Here is a 21481-nt window from a genome sequence, read left to right as displayed (position 1 = left end):
ACATGTCTTTAAAACAAAATCCAAATAAGTGTATATTAATTGATTAAAGCCTCTACAAATTATAGTATGTATACTGGAATTTATGCAGCTATAACTCTATAATGGCAGTGATCAGTGACTTATAGTGGGACTGCAATAGTGTGGTGGGCAATCTGGTGCTAGCTGATGCTGGCTGGAAGGTACACTAACTGACTAACTGACAATGACATCAATAGTGATTATTAGTGACTGGCTGGGAAGGGGTTAACATCTAGGGAAACCAAGGGGTTAATTGTGTGCCTAACAAGGTATAATATGTGTAATATATGCTGCTTTTACTTATATGACTGTTTTTTCTCCCTGCTTTGCAGGGAAAAAAACACCCAGAGCGCTACTCCCTGTACACAGATTTCTGTTTTGTAAGCACAGAACTCTGTGTATGATTGGACACAGCTGACCACCTGACTTCAGTCCAAATCGTTGGCTGAAATCAGCTACCAAACTTGTGCTGTGTCCAATCACAGCATGGGTTGGCAGGGGGGCATGCATGCATGAGCTTGCAAACCCAGAATCAGGCAGTCATGCATATATAGTATATATAGTATGTGACTGTGCCTGCCTGTGCTACCCCATCGCAGTTAATGGTGGGGTGGGAAGTGGTTAAGTGACACTGGTTATTGACACAAATAAAGAGGGTGAATTTCCCCAGCTGGAAGCAGGCAAAAATAAAGACTTGGCAGAGTCTGTAATACATTTCCACCCTTCGAAAAAAAAAAAAAAACTTCTACAGACAAGAGTTAAAATCTCTGTTAGAGTTTTATTTCTAGAGAAACAAGATAGTAGGGCACTGGTCTATGTCCTAAGTAAGTGTCCCAAATGAATACAGGTGTATTTGTTTTCAGTTTTGGAAGGGTAGAGTTTCTGGACTATTGAAACTTTGTGGGGCCCTTCTATGAATTCTAAGGAATGCACAGTGTCCGAAAGCTAAAGCCAGCCATAGACAGTTTGAATCTTGGCCGGTTCAGCAGGGACAGGCCGAGATTTAAACCATATATGGGCAGGCTTAATGTACCCAAGTTGATTGATCGATCATCTTGCGTACAACCAACCTGTTGGATTTTACATGTGATTATTGCTAGCGGCTATTACAGCTGCTAGCATTGTTTACTGTGTTCTCCTGGCAGTGACGGCTCCCCCCACACTCACGCTGAGAGAACACAATAGCTCCTTGGGAGAGATTCCTCCATCAACACAGTCAGTGCCCTGTTTATGGCCAGCTTGTATGTGCTACTGTATGTATATAATGGAAATCTTCCAGGATCCTGTTTATTGTAGTAGAATTTATATGCAGCTCCTATGTTTTTTTTTTAAATATACTTTATTTTTTACATAAGTATAAAAAAACATGATACTTTAGTCGGGGTACATCTCACCCTGTACTGCGATGCAGCGCTTAATGCATCACATGACAATACAATTCCAATTGTACAATAAATACATTCACTCAGCGGTATGCTGCCTAATGTGATGTGCACGGTAGACAAATTCCCTGGACCATCACGTCATGCATGACATCGCTTACCCCGAGACTGTTTGTGGCCCCCTAAGGTTCCACCAGAGTATCCTGGTCATGCAATGTCAGATGTGCAGTGCCTGGGTCAGACCCCTGTCCCACAAATCCTACATGGCACCGCCACATAATCATAACATGCAGAAACATTACCGAATAAACCAATTCAAACAAGCATCGGGTGCGTTGGGGGGGGTAGGAAGGAGGGCAAAGGGAAGGGGAACAGAGTTCACAGGCCTGAAGCTTTATTGAAAGGAGAAAGACTTGCAAGGGAGAGTAGGGGGAAGGAGAGACCCTCAGATGTCCTCTTCCTCCTTAAAGTCCATCAAGTTATAGTCTCTGAGTAGACTGAGGATCAGTCTGCGATAGTCCTCAATGAACATCCTCTCCCACTGATGGATGAGGCGCTTCCTGGCGCACCATAAAGCGTCCTTAAAACAACACAACACCCACCAGATGCCGTCAATATCCTCCAGGGTAGAAGTCCCACAGAAAAGTCCGTTCAACACACCAAAGTGTGTGATGGCTGCCTGTTGCATAAAGACTTTGAGTTCTAGTTCCAATGCCCTCAACAGGTCCTGAGCAAAAGAGCACTCCCAGAAAATGTGCTGAGCTGTTTCCTCCTGGATGATGCAAAAAGGGCAGTGTCTGTATATGCTCAGGTTCCTGGCATGCATAAATGTCCTCAGTGGCAACCCCCCTTGGATTTCCATCCATGCCAGGTCCTTGTGCCTGTTGGTGAGTCTCTTTGAAGAAACATTCCTCCAGACCACCTTGCAAGTGTCTGAAGGCAGGCCTGGAACCGACTTCAAAATGTCTTTTGCTCTAATCAGCTTGTGGATAGTCTTTGGTTTCCACAAGTCAGGCTTGACTCCATGTAGCCCCTGCTCCTTGATAAACTTAAAAGTGTCCAAGTATTACCAAGGAGTGTTCCAGTTGTAAGGGATGGAGCTGTCCCATTTGTCCCATCCGAGGGACCTCCAGAGGGGCAAAAGTAAAAAACGTGACATGGAGTTTCCACCAAAGTCCATAATCCGGTTCACCAAAGTCCTGCAGTTGCAGAAAAAAACACCCTCAGTTGAGTGGCGATGTCAGGCACGTACTTACCGCCCTTGAGAGGTTCCTTGAACATGACTGCCAGCTTCACTCTGTCCATCTTGGAGCCCCAGATGAAGTAAAGCACTGCCCTGGTGATGGCCTTGCAGGTCTTGACCCGTGGGGGCCAAGCTTGGGCGAGGTACTGCAACACAGGGAGAATCTCGCTGCGGAGTACCAGTGTCTTCCCTTTGATGATAAGTTCTCTGAGTCTCCAAAGTCCAAACTTTTGGTTCATCTTTGACAGTCTCTCCTCCCAAGACTTAAGAGCTGCACCCTCAGCACCAAACCAGACTCCCAAAATTTTGATGAAGTCCGTCTTGACGCCGAAAGGCATGGATGAAGAAGAAGGCAGGAACCACTGTCCAAAGAGCATGATCTCTGACTTCCCACAGTTGACTTTTGCCGCCTGAAGCTTAGCCGCAGTCCTCGCAGGTCTTGACGAGCAGGTCAATGGAGCACTGGTCAGCAGAGAACACCATCACGTCATCCATGTAGAGCGAGCACTTCACTTCCCTTCTGTCTGGTCCCAGTGCAGTGATCCCCCTGATCTCTGGATTCCGTCTGATGCATTCGGCAAAGAGCTCTATACAGCAAACAAAAAGCAGAGGTGAGAGACCCCGGAGACCCCAGAGAGGACCAGGAAGGGGTCAGTTTTCCAGCCATTTACCAATACCGTACTACAGATATCATTGTACATAAGGTTAACATACAAACAAAACATCTCCCCAAGATCAAACCTGCGCAGGGCTCTGCACATAAACCCATGAGAGACACGGTCAAAGGCCTTTTCCTGGTCAAGACTGACCAGGGCGCGTGCACACGGTGGTCCCTGATGAACTGGACCATGTCCCGGACAAGTGCTAGGCTGTCCACAATCCTGTGGCCAGGAATGCCGCAAGTCCGGGTGGATGATATGTCCAATGACAGCCTTCAGCCTGTTGGCCAGAAGCTTGACGAGAAACCTGGTTTCTTTGTCAATAAAGTCCCGAACAATCTTTGGGGGAATCTCCATTTTCTCTATTATTTGGGATGTTGGCAAACAATTCATATGCTTGAAAAGTGAGTACCTTGTCTATTGACAGCAGAGAGACTTCCTTATTGTCTGAGTATACAGATCAGCGCTGCAGCTTATTGCCTGCAGTGCTGACTGAACGGTTTTCATCTGCCCTGGTAGATCAACTTCTGTTCAACTGCAGTGGCCACACATGGATAATCCATGTATGCCCAACATAAGAAGCATAAGAGTAAATAGGCCGAATAAATAAAATAATGAAAGTGCTTGTGAGCTACTATGATGTGTTTAAATAAATTATTATTCTAATAAACAATATTTTTGTGGTTCACTTACACCCTAAACATACTCATTTTAATGTGTACCTCTAAAATATAAAATAATATAAAATTGTGTAGCGCTCAACTGATATTCCCAATTGTGGTATGTGAACCAAATAATCTGATTATAACTGATTATAATATTCTAATAATAAATTAATAATAAAATATTAAACCAGTGCTTAGAATGACAATGGAGTAATAAGGAGAGGAGAAGCAGGAAGTGGAGAGACCCCCTGGAGGAGAGAAGGAGATATCCATCCATCCATCTTGATTCAGCTTTACAGTGGTGTGGAGGACGGCGAGACCCTCAATGTAAAAAGCACACCACTACATTCATCTATCAATTCTTCCATCTGATTTACAGATTTAGTCTGGAAAATACCCACGAGTCCATTTACAGGACACAAGCTGTTTTGATCTGCCTTAACGGTTTGGTCAAAACATTAAGGTGAGCGTGTAAAAGAGAAGGAATATTGGATTTTTATCAACACTATCACAAAGTGGACTTATGTGCACATAATTATATAAAAAATGTTTTTCACATTTTGCCATTTTGTTTATGTTTTTTGATTAACAATTATAATATTTTATTTTTTGTCATTCTAAGCACTGGTTTAATATTTTATTATTAATTTATTATTAGAATATTATAATCATTTATATTCAGATTATTTGATTCACATACCCCAATTGGGAATAACAGTGGAGCGCTACACAATTTTATATTATTTTATATTTTAGAGTAAATAGGCCAACCTTGAGTTCCAGTGCCATCATTTCTTCTGGAGCGAAGCAATGTTCCAGGGTGGTTGGACAATGGTTGGACGATCTCCCCATTATCACTTATTCTGTCTGCAGGTCTTCAGCATCAAAATTGATGCCTCATCATTATGATCCTCAGGGGTCCCTGCAACTGGACTTTGATGCAACATTCACCTGGAGGTATATTTATTAATAGCTACCCATACATCCTCTGAAAAGCCATCCACCACAGATCGATGTTCTAAAGGGTGGCAATGGCTGCTGCACATATGAATGAGCCTTTAATTGCAAAGTTCAAAATGTGCTGATTTAAGAATCTAAAAGTTGCCTTGAAAATGTGCAGAGATTCACAGTCCAGTTTTATAGCTACGTTTAAGTTTGAAAGTGTTTTATTAGTTGTAAACTGCTTTAAGATGTGTTCAGTTTATGAATTTGATAGGTACCCTGGAAACAGTGATATCAGATTCAAACCCATGGACACATCCGGAGACATAGAAAGAGAAAAACAATCGGCATAAAGAACAGGCATTCGATTATTGAAACTTTCCAATTGCTTTGCAAAGCCAATGCTGTTCTAACATAGAAGTGAATGGTCTGGTATAGAATGATCTGGTTTACTTTGCTTTGATTAACTTTGCATCATTTTTGATCTTGCCAGTAACATTTGTCAAGGACTGGCAAGAAAGTGTGACAAACACCTCAATTCATGTCAATGACAGTGTGTAGCCACCTGCTCATTAGATGGCATTCGGAAAGCTTTTAATGAATTTCCTTCCACAAAAATGCTTAACAAGGCATTCTGAAAGCTACAGGTTTTATAAATTCCTCTTAAATACATTAAATTGAGTCACAAATGTTTGTTAATGCTATAAATGCTTCACAAAAGTTTAACCACTTCAACTCTTGCACCTGTATAACCATTTTGGACCACAGCAAGATAAAGCTTGCTCCAATAGCTATTGGAACAAGTTTGATGAGTCCCGATTTATATACAAAAAGGTTTTTTTTTCAGTTTAAAAATGTGAGTGCATTTGGAGCATCACTTGAGTATTAAATAGTTTTTAACAGTATTACGCTATTTTGGTATTTTTTCTTTTGCATTTTCTCATCCATCCATCCATGAGAATGCATTCGGGGTAAATTAAGGAGGAAGCATGAGCGAAGGCTTGAGAGTAACTAGCTGGCCATAAAGTACCCCTATTCATCCATCCGTCCATCCAGGAGTGAGAGTTTGGAGGAAGATAAGGGTGGATTACCATCTGTGATGTGGGAGATCAAATTACCCTATGGAAATTGGGGCTTAATTACTTTATGCGAGTGTAAGGAAGTGTTTTTTGGCATTTTTTAGAAAATATATTTTTTATCGGTATATAGCAATATATCATTGGCATCTTCTTCTTTTATGTTTTTCGCTATATCTGGGAAGGAGAGTCAGTGTGAAATCGAATAAAGAGTTATATCATTGCTGAGGACACCACACCCCACCTGCAGGCTTGTCTTTTTTGCATCTTGAAGCCATACCAGTTTGGGAATTCACAGCATTTGGTGAGTGTGGATCTACAAAATGCTTTTCACAGAAGATGTGAGCAAGCTGGAACATTTATAAAGTTTGAGTAAATAATAATTTTTTCAAATTTTTTGGGACATTGGACTTTAATTTGGGACTTTTTCTTTGGACTTTCACATATAAGTGATTATTATTTGATTATTTTATTATATTATTTGCGCTATATTATTTTTATTAAAACAAACATATGCATGCAGATTCCCAGGAAATCCATACCAGTCCCTTCTGGGACTCCATGCAAAAAAATGCATGAGGCACCCCTAAAAATCCATACCAGACCCCTAATCCAAGCATGCAGCTTGGTTGGTCAGGAAAGGGGGTTGAAGGAGTGTGCACCCCTCTCCCTGAGCAGTACCAGACCATGTGCCCTCAACAAGGGGGGGGGGTAAACACTCTTGGGTTAATTTACTAAAACTGGAGAGTACAAAATCTGATTCAACTCTGCAACAAAACCAATCAGCTTCCAGGTTTTATTATCAAAGCTTAATTGAACAGGCTGAAGTTGGAAGATGATTGGCTGCCATGCAGAGCTGCACCAGGTTTTGCACTTTCCAGTTTTATTAAATCAACCCCTTTATCTCCATATTAATGAGGACAAGGGCCTTTTCCCTACAACCCTGGCTGGTGGGAGTCTGTGGACTAGAGGTTTATTAGAATATGGAATCCCCTTTTAACAATAAGTGGAATAAGGGAACAAAGGGAAAAGAGTTGTAATCTAGAAATAAAGACACCCAAACATTTGACAAATCATTTAGTAAAATAAGAATGCTAAAAGAAATCCCCTGTTGTAAACCCATCATCAAATGCAATTCTTGCTGGCCCCTGACTCGCCAATAAAAAAAGAAAACACGACTGGGCACATGACCGATCCCAGTGGTAGTCCGGCTGAAGGCAGTTCAATGAGCTGTCAACAACTAAATAAGAAAAGGGGCATTGACATCCTTGACCAAATATAGCCACGGACATACTTGGGTAGTTATGCCACTGCTGTCCCCACCCCTTTTCTTATTTGGTGCGAATGCATGCACCCTTAAGATCCCATGACAGTGGGAAGCTGTCATGTATAGAAGCAGTAGAAATACCACTTTTTATCTAATGTTTGGCTTCCACATAATGGGCAAAGTTTGGGCATTCATCCAAACATCTAAAGTTTGGTCAAAACCTAGGTTAGGACTTAGCCATCGTCTCATCCCTACTGGTGAACTAATAAGAGAATCCCTTCAATAGTTCCAACAATAGAAGACAGATTACAGATATCCACCCAGGAAAACCAATGTCAGCACTCAATCCATTTGAATCCCAAACAGAACAAATTTGCTGATATCTCCTTATCACTACCCATAGCAATAAATTGTACCATACAGCAGCTGTTTCATTTCTGCTCTATAGCCATTTTCCAAAATTTAGCATTACATAAAAAATTAATGTCAATGCTCAGAATAGTTTTTCTCCTGGATACAAAAAGTGCTCTTGAGAAGTACAGATGGGATAAAGGGCTTCCAGATAATTTACACACAGCTGTCTGTCTGCAAACAGACGGCTCTTTGAGATTCTGGAGTTCTGCAGACATTTTGTGTCTATAGAAAGATCATTTTTTAAGACACAGCAAAGAATTATGCAGCCTATTTTGGTAGCAATAAATATGCACCTGAGACTCAGTCATTTGTACTGTAAATGTTTCAGCACAGAGGAGGATATAATTACGTAGCATTTAGAAGCCAGTCAGACATTCTACAAGACAAAGATACCCAATACTTCATTACTGTATTTCAAATGCATCTGGTATTTGGAAGCAATATTATTTTGCATATTTTACAGATTCCTAGGTACACTTTGTCAAATCCATATGTTACAATCCATGTTAGCAAAGTGCTTGGTACATTTACGTTGTAGTACTTCTGGGCTTAGTTCTACCAATTAATCCTTTTTTGTACCAGTGTTAGTGTTGCTAAACCCAGGCCCCTGCATTCACTATATCTGGTCTCCCACAGTACACACAACACAGAAATGAAATTATGTTAGTAAATATAAACTGATAAATACCTTTTCTCATCAGCAGTTAGAGCAGTCTTTTGACTTCTATCAGTGTCCAGCCCAGCACATGTTAAAGCATGTAGGAGGAATTTTCATTTTGCTATAGGAGGATGCAGGACCCCTGACTTCCATCTGGATAGTGCTGATTGGCCCTGTGCTGATCACATGCACTCTCCCAAGAAAAAAAAAGCAAAACATACCAAACTGAGCACGTGCAGAGTGACTCTATATGATATGTCTTGTCAGGAGATAAGAGGGGGACCTTGGAAGAAGGGGAGGATCAGATAAGTCAGGATCAAATAGCATTTTTACATGATGCAGAGGATTAACCTCTTAGGTTCCACAGTGCATATAACAAGCATGCTTTACTGCATATACAGACTGATTTTACTGCTGTGGGTTTGGTAATAATTTAATATGGGTTTCTTCCCACATTCTAAAAGCATACTGGTAAGCCAACTGGCTTGTAGCCAGTGGTCTGTGTATTTGACATTAGATTTTAACCCCTTCCCGCCGATGCCTCCCGGCCCTTTAAGAGATTCAGACACCGGGAGGCGGGGCGTGGTTTAGGAATCCTGTGACTGCCGTGATGACGCGTCACGGCGGTCACATGATCGGGAAAGGTCCCATTCGAAAGAGCGGACCGGGACCTTTCCGTGAGTACCACACATGTGTGCTGGGAGCGCGCAGGGCGCGCGCTCTCAGCACATATGTATTTAGTTACATGGACGCAAATGTGCGGCCGCTCGGCGTCTAGGCCCAGACGCCGGGAGGCCGCACATTTGTGTGCGGCCGGTGCAAAAGGGTTAAGTTCTACAAATCAAATGTGCACTTTGCAGGGCAAAGCAACAGATTTCATTAAATGTCCCCTTTCCTAACAACACATACTCATCTTTTGTTCAATTGTTTACTGTTCTGTTCATCAAGGAAATAAAGCTATAGGATGCTGTAGCTCACCCAATAACAAAGTACTCACACTGTCACCTGAGAAGAAGGGAAGTGAGTCACATGCTTCCCCATTCATTTGCTACTCTGCTACTCTGTTCAGGGGAAAAGTACTTCCAGGTATGGGGGACCATGTGATTCACTCCTCTTCCTCTCTGGTGACAGTTCTGGAGCTTAAAGTGGAATTCCAACATACACCTAACTAGCCTTAAAATGTCCTCACACCCATGCTAACTAATCTGTGTAAGAAAGATGCATATACTTACCTATTTTCAGGCCATTACGGTCCACTCACATGATCTTCCCCATGTGAGCCGGGAGGCCTTCAGAGGAGAGGAGGGAGTGCTGACAACAAGCTGGCCATTGAAGCCTATGGATAATGTCACTGCTTCAGGCTTTACTAGCAATTGTTGAAAGTGCTCTTTCCTCTCCCCTGCATGCAGGGGAGGACTGACCATTTGGAAACTCGGGCACTGCCCGAGGGCCCGGGGTCAGTAGGGGGTCCCATGAGATGCCCCTGGTACCTTTTTCATAGTCTTTTTTGAGTTTGGGAAAGGACACAGGGGCCCCATGATCCCCTATTGCCCGGGGGCCCCAAGAGTTGTCAGTCCGCCTCTGCCTGCATCTGCTTCTGGCTGATACAGGGGAGAGAATGAGACCAGACCAGAGAGGCCTCAAAATAGGTAGACATATATATGTTTTTACATAGATTATTTATCAAAAGTGTTAGGAGGGGGGAGGAGATGGTATTAAGCCTTCCCTTTCTCTATGAAGAGAGTGTGAAGGAGTAGAAAAAAGTGAGAAAGTGCATCTGAGCAAGCACACCCATTAGCTTGATCTACAAGTTCAAAGCTCAGGTTTGCTTTAAGAGTAGGAGACTAATATGAAAAGTCTGATGTTGTAGCAGTGCAATACTCAGCCTCCATAAAAAAATGTAAAAAAGGCCAAAACCACTGTTTTGAGGCATTCTACTATATTTTAGCTCGTTTTTCAGCGTTAGAGCGTTTTTACAGCTAAAAAACTCCTCTAGAATCCTGTTTTTTTTTCAAGCCAAAAAACGTCCCAGCCAAAAGATTACAGTCTATGTGTGCATGGACACATAAGATAACATGCTGGGGGTTTACTGGCTATAGAAAAAAATGTCAAAAGCCAAAAACAGCAACTGTAAAAACATCCAGTGTGAATGAGGACTTAAACTGAGCATTCTGTATTAAAAGCCCAGGGAATCCCAAGTCATGTTGAAAGTCATGTGACTGGGACCCAGGGGTGCATCCATCATTGGATCTTAACCATTTCCATATCGGGCACTTTTACCCCTTTCTGCCCAGGCCATTTTTCAGGTTTCAGCGCTCTCACACTTTGAATGACAATTGCGCGGTCATACAACATTGTACCCAAACTAAAATTTTATAATTTTCTTCACACAACTAGAGCTTTCTTTTGGTGGTATTTAATCACCGCCGGGGTTTTTATTTTTTGCTAAATTAACAAAAAGAGACCGAAAAATTTGAAAAAAAAACACGTTTTTCTTTGTTTCTGTTATAAAGGTTTGCAAATAAATAATTTTTCTTCATAAATTTAGGTCAAGATGTATTCTGCTACATGTCTTTGGTGAAAATAACCCAAATTAGGATGTATTTTTTAGTTTGTAGGAAAGTTATAGAGTTCACAAACTATGGTATAGATCTGAATATTGATCAATCCTGAAGTACTGACAGCCAATCTAATTTCTTGAGGTCCAAGAATGTCAGATCAGTACAGATATCCCCCAAATGACCCCTTTTTGCAAAGTAGACAGTCCGACATACTTCATAAGAGGCATGGCGAGTTTTTTTGAAGTTGTATTTTTTAGTCATAATTTTTCAGAAAATGAAAAAATAAAAAAAATTATTTTCACTATTTTTTTTTACATACTGTCACCAGTGCAGTACAGCATCATCATATAACTGGCATGGCGGTGACACTGACTGGTGACAGTATGAAAAAAAAAAAAAATATATATATTTTTTTATTATTTTTAATTTTTTATTACATTTTCTTTCTTTTTTTTAAGATTTTATTTTCATATTTCACTATGACCAAAGTAGTACAATGTTACCATAGTATCATTGTGCTACTTTGGGGAAGTTATCAGTATTTTTTTTTTTTTTTTTTACACAATTTGCTTATAGCAAAGAATTACTTTTCTATAAGCAAGCATTCACCTGAATGACATTGATTCATTCAGGGTTTTTTTTTTTTGTGCTTAGCTGTGATTTGGCCACAGCTAATCACATGACATGTGCATGTGATCGCTGTGACCATTCACAGCTAGACACTAGTATACAATGGATGGCATGAATGAAGCCATCCATTGTATACAACTGTCAAGTGACCTGCTGTGATTGGTCACAGCAGGTCACATGGTACCGGCAACGGGGGCTGGTACTCAGATCTGTCATTGGCCGTGTCCGAGGTACACAGCCGGTGACAGATCGCGCTGCTGCACGGCTCTGCAAGCACGCAAACTGCGCATGGCTGGGAGTACGCCATATGGCATCCACCTGGAAATCTAGTGCATTTTTCCGGCCGCCAAATTGCTATTGGCCGGGCGGCTAATGGTTAACACCAGTAGAAGAACTGCTGTTCCCACTGTGGCAATTACTTATGCTGATAATAAAACATGTCAGCACATGTGCAGTTAAAATATTTCTATTTGCACTGCAGTGACATAAAACATTGCACTGCTTTGCTATAGAAAAAAACTAATTAAAGAATATGTTATCTCAACATTTCATATTTCTGATACATGTCTGTTGTATCATGCACTTGTGTTAAAAAGTATCCTGTCCTCTTTGTATTGCTTCCTTTGTGTGAAATACCTGCTAATCCTGCCAGTCCCCCTGTGTTCCTATTGCAAACTTACCATGTTAAGCATTTGTGCACATCCTTCCCAGCATGGTCAGTTTTCTGGCTGTGTTGAGAGCTTCCAGTCCTCCATTGGTCAGACTTGTGCTGACACCCCCCGCACAGCCATTCAGTGGGAAGATCAGCACACTGTTGTTTCTCCACCCCTACCTTTCTAAATCCCATAGGTGTGTACAGCCCAAAGCTCATATACACCCACACAGACACACACACACTCTTATGAATAAATGTGAACAAACATTTTAAAATGAAGGAAATGTATTTTTAAATTAAATATACACTTACTGCGCATGCACATTGAGCCTGGGTTCACCTATATGCGGTGCGGTATATCGCATGTAATTCGCACAGGAACCGCACCACATTCCTGTGCAGGTTCTGGTCTCCTGACAGCAGTGTGGGTGCTGCTCGTACAGCTGATGCTATGCTGCAACAGACATTCACATCTCGCTCTAGCAGGATTCACATCTCTCTAGCAGGCCTATGGTGAACAGGAACCAGGGAACACAGGTTCTCTCCCTTCCAGATTATGGGTGCAAAAAGCCCTGAGCTTGGTAGTTTAAAGGCTAAGTTCACCTTTCTGAACATGTTACACCTGTATTTAGGGTACAACATGTAATATGTTTAGCATGCACCCTCTCTCTGCGACTGCGAGCAGAATATCCTCTCCCTGCTGTCACAATTGGAAAACAGCCCAACCATGCGAGGCTCCACACACATGGCCCCTAATTCATTCACAGTTTCAGACTTGTGGCATTCCTGGCCGCAGGATTGCGGACAGCCTAGCGCTTGTCCGAGACACGGTCCAATACATCAAGGACCGCCGTGTGCACGCGGCCCTGGTCAGTCTTGATCAGGAAAAGGCCTTTGACCGTGTCTCCCATGGGTTTATGTGCAGAGCCCTGCGCAGGTTTGGTCTCGGGGAAATGTTTTGTTCATATGTTGACATCATGTATAATGACATTTGTAGTTCCGTGCAGGTGAACGGCTGGAAGACTGACCCCTTCCCGGGTCAGACAAGGCTGTCCTCTCTCACCTCTGCTTTTTGTTTGCTGTATAGAGCTCTTCGCCGAATGCATCAGACGGAATCCAGAGATCGGGGGAATCACCGCACCGGGACCAGACAGACGGGAAGTGAAGTGCTCGCTCTACATGGACGACGTGACGGTGTTCTGTGCCAACCAGCGCTCCATCGACCTGCTCGTCCAGACCTGCGAGGACTTCGGCCAAGCTTCGGGGGCAAAGGTCAACTGCGGGAAGTCGGAAGTCATGCTCTTCGGAAAGTGGTTCCTGCCTTCTTCTGCATCCATGCCCTTTGGCATCAAGACAGACTTCATGAAGGTTTTGGGAGTTTGGTTTGGTGCCGAGGGCGCAGCCCTGAAGTCTTGGGAGGAGAGACTGGCCAAGATGCGCCAAAAGTTTGGACTCTGCAGCCTCAGAGACCTCACCATCGAAGGGAAGACACTGGTACTCCGCAGCGAGATTCTCCCTGTGTTGCAGTACCTCGCCCAGGCCTGGCCCCCTCGGGTCAACACCTGCAAGGCCATCACCAGGGCGGTGTTTCACTTCATCTGGGGCTCCAAGATGGACAGAGTGAAGTGGGCAGTCATGTTCAAGGAACCCCTCAAGGGCGGTAAGGGCGTGCCCAACATCGCCACCCAGCTGAGGGTGTTCTTTGCTTGCAACTGCATCCGTAGAACTTTGCCAAGACGGACTATGGACTCTGGCGGGAACGCAATGTCTCGCTTCTTCCTGTTGCCTCTCTGGAGGTCCCTGGGGTGGGACACCTGGGATAGTTCCATCCCCTACAACTGGGACACTCCTTGGTACTACTTGGACACCTTCAAGTTCATCAGGGAGCAAGGGCTGCAGGGAGTCAAGCCTGACTTGTGGAAGCCAAAGACAATCTACAAGCTCATCCGAGCCAGCGACATTTTGGAGTCGGTTCCAGGCCTGCCTTCAGACACCTGCAAGGTGGTCTGGAGGAATGTTTCTTCCAACATTCTTACCAACAGGCACAAAGACCTGGCATGGATGGCAATCCAAGGGGGGTTGCCTCTCAGGACATTTATGCATGCCAGGAACCTGAGCAGATACAGACACTGCCCCTTCTGCATCATCCACGAGGAAACGTCTTACCACGTTTTCTGGGAGTGCTCATTTGCTCAGGCCCTGTTGGGGGCCCTGGAACCTGAACTCAAGGACTTTGTGCCACAGACAGCCATCACTCACTTTGGGGTGTTGAATGGACTGTTCTGTGGAACTTTCTCTCTGGAGGACATTGACAGCGCCTGGAGGGTGCTGTGTTGCTTTAAGGACGCTTTATGGTGCGCCAGGAAGCGCCTCATCCACCAGCGGGAGAGGATGTCCATTGAGGACTGCCTGTCAGGGCAGGAGCTGAGGAACGGACAGGCAGACCTAACAATGTAACGCACTGGCTGACGACAACCACCACCCACAGACCGAAGTCCCTCAGGGCGCGGAGTCTAAGTCCCAGGCTGCCCTTCACCAGGGCCCCTGATGGTGGGGATGGACTTGACGCAGCCAGGAACCAGGTCGCGGCCCCCGAGACACCTCAGCTGCGGTAATGGCCGCCGCCAATGGCGTGTAGCTGGTGGAAGAGACAAAAGAGTAGTCAGACAAGCCGGGGTCAACAACAACAGAACAGAACAGTACAGGACAGCAGACGAGAATCACAGGTCACGAGCCGGGTTCAGCAACAGAGGGTCAGATCAAAGGAGAATACAAAGAATAGTCAAGACAAGCCGAATCAGATACCAGGAGAGTCACGAGAGTCAGAACAGAGTAACAGCAACACAAAGACACAAGACACAAGTGCAAAGAGCATGTGCGGGCCACAGGCTTATATGTCATCAGCCACACCCCTCTGGAGGATGGACCACAGAAACCTGAAGGCATAAAAGGGCTCCCATCATGCACAGCAGAATCCAAGATGGACACCAGCACATGAAGTAACATAACCACAGGGAAAAGGTAGGACCTTGACAGTACCTCCCCCTCAAGGGCCCCTCCCCCTCCGCGGCTCAACAAAAGGTTTCTGAGGAAAGCGGGTATGAAAAGCGCGGAGGAGGGCAGGAGCATGGACATCCGCGGAAGGAACCCAGGAACGCTCCTCGGGACCATAACCGCGCCAATGAACCAGGAACTGTAATTGACCGCGCACCAATCGAGAGTCCAGGATCCGGCTCACCTCATACTCCTCATGACCGTCAACCCGGACAGGACGGGGCCGAGGAAGAGAGGTAGTGAAGCGATTGCAGACCAGAGGTTTCAACAGGGAAACATGAAAGATATTGGAGATCCGCATCCCAGACGGAAGGGCAAGTGCATAGGCCACCGGATTCACTTTGCGGAGAATGCGGAAAGGACCGACAAAACGGGGAGCCAGTTTGGGTGTGGGCACCCGAAGATTGAGGTTGCGAGTAGACAACCACACCCGATCGCCGACCTGGTATGAAGGAGCGGGCAACCGTCTGCGATCAGCCTGGAACTTCTGGCGCTGAGCTGAGTCCCTCAAGGCCCTCTGGATCTGCCCCCAAGAAGAACGCAGGGCAGCAAGATGGTTCTCCACAGCCGGAATGTCCTGTGGTGAGAACCTCTCAGGTAATACCGCGGGTTGAAACCCATAGTTGGCCATGAAGGGAGACATCCCGGTGGAGGAGTTGACCGCCGAGTTCCTGGCAAACTCTGCCCACGGCAGGAGATCGGCCCAATCATCCTGATGGTCTGAAATATAACACCGAAGGAATTGTTCTAAGGCCTGATTGGAACGCTCCGCAGCCCCATTGGACTGCGGGTGGTAGGCTGATGAAAAGGAGAGACTAATACCCAACTGGGAGCAGAAGGCACGCCAGAATCTGGACACGAACTGACTCCCGCGGTCTGAGACAATCACCTTAGGTAACCCATGCAGGCGAAAAATCTCCCTGGAAAAGACCGTGGCCAGTTCCTGCGCTGTGGGTAATTTCCTGAGTGGAATGCAATGGCACATCTTGGAAAACCGATCGACGATCATGAGGATGACCGTATGACCCCGAGACACCGGGAGGTCTACAATAAAGTCCATCCCTAGATGTGACCAAGGACGCTCCCCATTGGGAATGGGTTGCAGAAGACCCAAAGGGAGATGCCGTGGAGACTTATTCTGGGCACAGATCGAACATGCCGCTACATAAGAGGCAATGTCGGCACGGAGGGTTGGCCACCAGAATAAGCGAGAGACGACCCAACACAGCTGGTTCTTCCCTGGATGCCCGGCAGTTTTGGCGTTATGGTAGGTATGCAGCAGGCGGGTGCGCAATCCCTCGGGTACGAAACATCTACCCTCCGGCCTCCCGGGAGGAGCATCAGTTTGAGCCGCCAAAATCTGCTCCCCAAGGGGAGAGGTCAGACTGGTGCGAATGGCAGCCAGGATCTGATCTGGAGGTATAAGTGAGATTGGCTCAGAGTCCTCCCTGGACAACTCAGAGTATTGCCGTGATAACGCATCAGCCCTGACATTCTTGGAACCAGGCAAATATGAAACCACATAGTTGAAGCGTGACAAGAACAGAGCCCATCTGGCCTGGCGGGGTGTCAATCTCTTGGCCTCTGAAAGATAAGTCAGGTTCTTGTGATCGGTAAGAATGAGGACCGGAACCGCGGAACCCTCGAGCAGGTGCCTCCATTCCTTGAGAGCCAGAATGATGACCAACAACTCCCGATCTCCAATCTGGTAGTTGCACTCAGCCGAGGAAAGCTTCCTGGAGTAGAACCCGCAGGGAAGTAGGGGTCCATCGGGTGACCGACGCTGAGACAGGAGAGCCCCTACTCCCGTCTCGGAAGCATCAACTTCGAGGACGAAGGGCAACCCAGGATTGGGATGCGAAAGAATCGGAGCCGAAGCAAAGGCAGCTTTCAGAGCCTCGAAAGCTCTGATGGCCTCGGATGGCCACTCGTGAGGGTTACTCCCCTTCTTGGTTAGGTCAGAGAGAGGCTTTGCCAATGTGGAGAAGTTCCTGATGAACTTCCGATAGTAGTTGGCAAAACCCAGAAAGCGCTGAATGGGCCGAAGACCATTGGGACGAGGCCACTGCAGAACTGCCGCAACCTTCTGAGGGTCCATGGAAAATCCCTCCGCGGAAATTATGTAGCCCAAAAAGGCAACCTGGGATCGATGGAACTCGCACTTCTCGAGTTTACAAAAGAGTCCGTTCTCACGCAATCGTTGCAGCACCTGCTTAACATCCTGGACATGGGACTCCATGGAGATAGAGTAAACCAAGATGTCATCCAGGTAAACCACTACGCATTGCTGCAACAAATCACGAAGGACATCGTTTATGAATTCCTGAAAGACCGCGGGCGCGTTACACAATCCGAAGGGCATCACCAGGTATTCGTAGTGCCCAGTTCTGGTGTTAAACGCGGTCTTCCACTCATCCCCCTGTCTGATCCGTACGAGGTTGTACGCCGCCCTAAGGTCGAGTTTGGTAAAGACCGTTGCTCCCTTAAGGCGGTCGAATAACTCAGAAATCAAAGGAATTGGATATGCATTTTTAATGGTAATCCGATTGAGACCCCTATAATCGATGCAGGGCCTCAATTACCCACCTTTCTTCTTTACGAAAAAAAACCCCGCTCCTGCTGGGGAAGTAGACTTAAGAATGTGCCCCCGGGAAAGCGCATCCACCACGTACTCCTCCATGGCCTTATTCTCCGCAACCGAGAGAGGGTACACCCTGCCACGTGGAGGAGTGGCCCCGGGTTGCAGGGATATGGCGCAGTCGTAAGGACGATGCGGTGGTAAGGTACCAGCGCGTACCTTATCGAACACGTCCCGGTATTCCCCATAGTCGGTGGGCAACGCAGAGTCCGAGGAGGCACACAATACCTTAACCGGCCCCCGGATGCACCCGGCCCCACACTGTGGAGACCATGAGAGAATCTCGGCTGTTTGCCAATTGAAGGTTGGATTGTGCCTCTGGAGCCAGGGATACCCCAAAACCACCGAATAGTGTGGGGAAGAAATCACCTGAAAACAGGCCAACTCCCTGTGAACAGCCCCAATGGCCACCTCTATTGGCAGGGTCTCGTGGGTAACCTGCGGCGGCTGCAGGGGCCTGCCATCTATTGCTTCGAGAACCAATGGGGCAGCACGAGCCTGCAGGGGAATGGAGTGCTGCGCAGCAAACGAGCTGTCCAAGAACAACCCACCGGCCCCAGAGTCTACCAACGCCTGGGCCGTCACCGAGCCCCCTGTCCAAGAAAGGACCACGGTGATCAGTGGCTTATCCTTGCGGAACGCCGGGGACGAGGAAACTCCACCCAAGATCTGTCCCCGACATGATCTCAGGTGCGAGCGTTTCCCGGATGGACCGGACAAGACTGCCGAAAGTGCCCACCGAGGCCACAGTACAGGCAGCGACCCTCCCGACGCCGAGCGGCCCGCTCCCCCTCGGAAAGGCGAGCAAACCCCAGCTGCATGGGTTCCCCACCAGACAAGCTATCCCCAGGAGGCGTGGGAGGAGAGGGAGGAACGGGTGGGACAGAAAACGCAGGTGCCAGTCGATTGGAAGGCCTCCGCAGGCGTTCCTTGAGTGAAGGCCTCTCCCTGAGCCTGGTGTCAATCAGGATCAGGAAAGAGATGAGCTCCTCCAACACCACAGGCAGTTCCTTAGCTGCAATCTCGTCCTTCAATGAGTCAGAAAGACCATGGGAAAACGCAGCCACCAGAGCCTCATTGTTCCAACCGACCTCTGCCGCCAGGGTACGAAACTCTATAGCGTACTCGGCCACGGTCCGTGAACCCTGATGCATGGTCATGAGCAGCTTGGCCGCCGAGGCGGAACGAGCCGGTACGTCGAATACCCTACGGAAGGCATCGACAAAACCAGAAAAATCTTGAATCACCGGGTCGTTCCTCTCCCATAAGGGATTTGCCCAGGCCAAGGCCTTGTCTGAGAGTAGTGAGATGAGGAACCCCACCTTTGACCTCTCAGACGGAAAGGCGTGGGGTATTAATTCAAAATAAATACCCACCTGGTTGAGGAACCCACGACACTGACTCGGCTCACCCCCAAAGCGCTGTGGAAGAGGGGCTGAACCGGTCATACCTCTGGACACCGCGGGTGCCGCATCAGCCGCGGCGGTAGGCACAGCAAGCGGAACAGCAGCGGAAGCGACCACCGGAGCGACAACCGGCCTAATAACACCAGGAGTAAGGTGCGCGGTGCGTGCAAGCAGAGTTTGCAACGCCTGAGCGAACTGATCCAACAGGTGATCCTGTTGATCGAGTCTGGCGACTAGCATTGGGAGCGAAGGCGTGCCTGCACCGTCAGGGTTCATGGCACTTGTGTAATGTCAGGGCAGGAGCTGAGGAACGGACAGGCAGACCTAACAATGTAACGCACTGGCTGACGACAACCACCACCCACAGACCGAAGTCCCTCAGGGCGTGGAGTCTAAGTCCCAGGCTGCCCTTCACCAGGGCCCCTGATGGTGGGGATGGACTTGACGCAGCCAGGAACCAGGTCGCGGCCCCCGAGACACCTCAGCTGCGGTAATGGCCGCCGCCAATGGCGTGTAGCTGGTGGAAGAGACAAAAGAGTAGTCAGACAAGCCGGGGTCAACAACAACAGAACAGAACAGTACAGGACAGCAGACGAGAATCACAGGTCACGAGCCGGGTTCAGCAACAGAGGGTCAGATCAAAGGAGAATACAAAGAATAGTCAAGACAAGCCGAATCAGATACCAGGAGAGTCACGAGAGTCAGAACAGAGTAACAGCAACACAAAGACACAAGACACAAGTGCAAAGAGCATGTGCGGGCCACAGGCTTATATGTCATCAGCCACACCCCTCTGGAGGATGGACCACAGAAACCTGAAGGCATAAAAGGGCTCCCATCATGCACAGCAGAATCCAAGATGGACACCAGCACATGAAGTAACATAACCACAGGGAAAAGGTAGGACCTTGACACTGCCGCAGACTGATCCTCAGTCTGCTCAGAGACTATTCCTTGATGGACTTTAAGGAGGAAGAGGACGTCTGAAGATTTCCCCCTTCCCCCTACTCCCCCTTGCGTGTCTTTGTCTTTTCAATAAAGCTTCGGGCCTGTGGTTTTCCCCCCCCCCCTCCCCCTTCCCACACATACCTGATGCCTATTGATTGATTGCAATATCCAGTTCTTCGTTTTTGTGCATGCACTAGTATTGTTAGGTAACGTAACGTGTAGTAGAATGTTACAGTTTTTGGGGTAAGCGGCGTTATGCATGACGTGGTGGTCTGGGGATTCATCCTCGGCACATCACGTCAGGCATCATACCGCTGAGCGAATGTATTTATTTCTGAATGTATTTATTGTATGCTTGGAACTGTATTGCCATGTGGTGCGCTGCGTCGCAGTACAGGGTGAGATGTACCCCGATTACACGTATCATGTTGTTTTTGATGCTTCTGCAATAAAAGTTTCCTGTGAATGAAATGACCCTTGTAGTTCTCAATGAACTGCAAGGGTGCTGGTGAGCACTCTCTTAGTTCATTGACCTTCCTACTCTCAAGAAACTGCCTGTCTGTACGGAAGGTACGGGCAGACAGTTAGATTGTGAAACTCCAGGAGCCTGGCATTGCACCTACAATCTACTGATTGTAGGTGCAATGCTCTGCAGGTTCCATAGGAAAAAATAATAAATGCACATTTTTTTTACCTGCAAAAAATGTGCATTTTTTTCATGAGAAAAAAGAGAACTTATCCTTTAACAAATATCCTCCCTTGCTTCTCCTGAGTCCTATAGTTTTCTGGTGCTTGTAGTTTTTCAGCTATCCTTGTGCAATGCAGCAGTTCTATCCCTGAACTACACCTCCCAGTGTCCCTTGCTGCAGTCTCATGTCTTCCTCCTGCTGCTGATTGGCTGACTGGCTGGAGGGAGTGCGTGATCCCTCACACAGACACACTGTCCCCTGCTGCTGCACTCTGTCCCTCTCTGCAGCAGTGGTGGTGGGGTGGGGTGGGGTGGGAGGAAGTGCAGCTGAGAACAGAGGTTTTATGATCACTTAAAAAAAACATTAAAAAGGTATTTCTAAAATGTGTATATATATATATATATATATATATATATATACTGTATATTTATATACTTGTATTTTTCTATTTTAAAAGGAATGGATTGTCTTACAAGGTAATCATTTAACCAGTAGGTAGGATGTAGTTATAACGTTATGCTTTCAGTGGACATGCAGAATTTCTTTAGACTTCATCTCAGCATTCCAGCTTGTTAG

General features: G+C 46.5%; 1 pseudogene; it reads right to left on the bottom strand.

Moving 5' to 3' along the window:
• Nucleotides 1–1845: 1845 nt before the first annotated feature.
• Nucleotides 1846–3020, bottom strand: LOC149442503 (uncharacterized; annotated as a pseudogene).
• Nucleotides 3021–21481: the final 18461 nt, after the last annotated feature.

This window comes from Staurois parvus, unplaced genomic scaffold (assembly GCF_062004578.1).
Source record: "Staurois parvus isolate SC_StPar_1 unplaced genomic scaffold, SC_StPar_1.0 ptg000884l, whole genome shotgun sequence".
Taxonomy (NCBI): domain Eukaryota; kingdom Metazoa; phylum Chordata; class Amphibia; order Anura; family Ranidae; genus Staurois; species Staurois parvus.
The sequence above is the reverse complement of the archived record's forward strand: the minus strand, read 5'-3'. Positions and strand labels throughout refer to the sequence as shown.